This window comes from Lemur catta, chromosome 11 (assembly GCF_020740605.2).
Source record: "Lemur catta isolate mLemCat1 chromosome 11, mLemCat1.pri, whole genome shotgun sequence".
Lineage (NCBI taxonomy): Eukaryota > Metazoa > Chordata > Mammalia > Primates > Lemuridae > Lemur > Lemur catta.
This window is the reverse complement of record NC_059138.1, coordinates 77,203,017-77,206,564: the sequence shown is the minus strand read 5'-3', so window position 1 is coordinate 77,206,564 and position 3,548 is coordinate 77,203,017. Positions and strand designations below refer to the sequence as shown.

The following is a 3,548-nucleotide window of genomic DNA, read 5'->3' as shown; positions in this document are numbered from 1 at the left end:
CAGATACATGCGTCTGTATTCCATACCTGTGGCAACTGGAACATCATTTTCTATTATGTTCCATTTTGTTCTGACAGACAATTGATTAATTAGCACAATCAGCATCTCTCCTTGAAAATGGCCATGGATCAGTGTGTCCCCCTCCATCATGTAATTGAATCAAGGCCCACACACCTGTTTCCACTTCCTTTAAACAAACACCTGCCCAATAACTAACACAAAGCAATACTAAATCTCAACCTGCCTTGTGCATAAACACATCTTTCAACCTGACCTAATCAATGCTGAAAGCTAGGAAAATGTAGGTTTCAGAGAAGACTGCCGCCTGATCCTTACCTGCAATCAGAATGTCTGTAGCTCTGGCTCAATCCAGGCTGTATGACAGAGCTAGTCATGGCCATGTTGTACCATGATGCAAGGTTTGGTTCTGGAATCAGACCACTCTAGGACCATATCTGGTTTTCTAGAGTATGACACTGAGAAATTCACTTAACCCCTATAAGTCCCTGTTTTCTCATCTTTAAAATGGGGACAAAAATATTTCCTCAAATGTGTGTTGTTCTTAAAATTTTTCATTAAAAAATGAACAGAGCTTTAAAGAACTGTGGGATAATATCAAAACTTCTTATATTAGTCCTGGACAAAGAGGAGAAAGAAATTCATGCAGAAATATATTTGAATAAATAATGACTGAAACTTTCCCAAATATGGTATGTAAATCACGCGTATAAAGAGCTTCATATAGTATTTAGCACATGGTAAGCAAGTGTTAGCATTTTTTACTATAATAAGAGAATATTAAAAACAATTAGGTTGGTAAATTTCAGTTCTGGTTAAGAGGGAGAAAGTAGATGTTACCCTATCTTTTTCATTGATTATAGCTAACAGTCCCTAACAGAATACATGGAGCAACTATCTAAGGACTCTGAAAAGCAAATAATAGCAGGTCAACTGAGGAGAAGAATTAAAAGTTCAAAGAAAAACACCTGTGGAAATGAGTTCCTGATTTTTCCCCCTCCCATATGTCCTGGCACAGATTCTAGAGCAGCCCGAATCTTAAAGCTGTGCAAAAGGTGGTAACAGAAAAAGTTTCTAGAAAAACTCTTTCTCTTGGGTGAAAGGAGCGGTAAAGGAGCCCCTGCGAAGCAGAAATCTTTTACTTCTCCCAGCCCCACTGCAGACATGTCCCATAACAAAGTGGCTTTCCCAGCAGTGGCAATATCAGCAACAGTGGATGTGGAATCAGAGGTGGTAGCTAGAGCAGCAGAGACTCTGCAGATTCTTTCCTCTTGCCACTGTGCCCTAAGGTAGACCCAGTTGCAGGAAGTTAATGACAGTGCAGGGAAGCTAAAAGCATAGTTTTCTAGCCAGAGCTGGGAAAAGGAGCCCATGGGAGTCAGAGAGCTTGGAAGATCCATAGAGAGGATGTAACTGGAGAAAAGAATCTTTTAAGTCTGTGTATAATATTAATATCAAAATAATATTAATATCTATGCTCAATGCTTGGCTGTCTATGCATAGTGATCAGAAGTAAGATAGCAAAGGCTTTGAAAACTGAACTACAGTGTAGACCATCACCCAGGTCCCAGACTGACTCCTGAGTGGTGCATGCACAGGGTAAGACAGATGATAGAGAAATGCTGTGAAAAATAAACTGACTTTGGAACCACAGTGTGCAGGTGAGTCAAGACTATGGTCTGAACCTAACTAAATTGATTGCTTATTAAAGAAAACAAGCAAAAAAAATCAACATTCTCCAGAAAATTCTTAACAACACCTAGAGTCTTATAGCATAATATCAAAATGCCCAAGATACAATCCAAAATTACTGAACATACAAAGAATCAGGAAAATCTTAACATCTTTCAAGGGAAAAAATAATCAACAGATGCAAACTCCAAGATGACTCAGATATGGGAAATATCAGAAAGTCTTTAAAGCACTTTTCATAATGATAATCCATGAAGTAAGGGTGAACACTCTTGAATAGAAAGATAGGCATTGTGAGCAAAGAGAAGGTATACCAAAGAACCAAATGGAAATTTTAGAACTGACAGATGCAATAAGAGAAATAAGAAGTCCATTGGAGGACTTCAAAATGAAAGTGAGAAAGGAACGAGTCAATGAACTTGAATTTAGGTCAATAAAAATTATTCAATATGAAAAACACATAGGGTAAAAAGTTTGATAAAAATGAACAGAGCCTCAAAATATCAATATCAAAAGTTCTTATATCAGTGTTATTGCAGTCCTGAGGGAGAGGAGAAAGACGTTTGTGCAGAAATATAGTTGAAGAAATAATGGTTGAAAATTTCCCAACTTTGGTAAAGGATTTATATTTACCAGATGCAAGAAGTTCAGCAAATTTCAAAGAGGATAAACTTGGAGAGAACCATGTTCTGAGTCATCATAATCAAAGAGCAGAAAATAATACAAAACAAAAATCTTACAAAAGGTTGGAGAAAAATAGGATTTGATATATAAGGGATCCATGATCTGAAAGATCACAGATTTCATTAGAAACCATGGAAGCCAGAAAAACAGTGGAATAATATTTTTAAAGCATTGAAAGAAAAGAACTGTCAACCCAGATTTTCTTTTTTTTTTCTTTTTTTGAGAAACCACTCAGACCATGTCCTCTCCTTCTTGCTCTCCCAAAAAGGGACAGAAGAACAATCAATAGCAAATGGCAGTTGCAGCAAAGCAACACCAAGAGCCACTTCATGCTCAGGAGAGAATGTTGTGCCTCCTCTTCATGGTTTCCGGTGCTCTACCTCCTTAGAAAAACTTCTTTAGTAAGTAACTATAGAAATGATCTCTGAAAGCATAGTCTTAACCCAGATTTTCATATCAAGTGAAAATATCATTCAGGATTTTAGTCCTGGGGATCAGGTATGGAATTATAAAATGTATTTTTTCACCATATGATCGTACCATCTTCTGGATATGCTGTTAGGTACAAGTGATACAAGAAAGACAATTTAGCCACTTCTTTCAAGAAACTTACTCTGACAACCATGGTAAGTTAGAAATGTGAGCAATTAAATGCCATGTAGACTTTAGTGTTAAGGTAGGAGTCCATAGAGGGTACGCTAAAGACACAAAGAAGGAGGTAGTTCTCACTCTATTAGGGTAAAAAGATATAGTTTCAAGAGGAGGTTGTGTTTGATTTGAGTCTTCACAAGTGTATCCCAATGGTTGCAGGAGGTAGTAAATAAAGCAGGCACTCCAGTATCAGGGAGAAACAGGAACACCATTTACAATGGTTTCTTGGCACATTTGTGCAACTTTAAGTTGTTTGGTTATTGTAGCACATATATATATTTTTGCACTCCAACCCAACTTCCAATTGCCAGTCCCTATAATGTATTGATTGAGTGCCGGATCCAGCTCTTCCTGCACACAGAGCAATTTGATTGTACTGGGAAATAAGTGCTACTGGAGCAGCTCTCAACCGATGACTGACAGGAGTTGAATACATCTTCCAGCTCTGACACCTCTTGGACAGGATACTCTGAAGCCTGTTCTCCAATGAGCCTCAGACTTCT

The 3,548-nt window shown here is 37.8% G+C and overlaps 1 non-coding gene across 1 annotated transcript; it reads right to left on the bottom strand.

The window, feature by feature from the left end:
- Window positions 1–2,620: 2,620 nt before the first annotated feature.
- LOC123647791 lies at window positions 2,621–2,834 on the bottom strand. Its single transcript, XR_006738335.1, has one exon. It is a non-coding gene; the product is annotated as a small nucleolar RNA U3 (small nucleolar RNA).
- Between the last annotated feature and the right edge of the window lie 714 nt (window positions 2,835–3,548).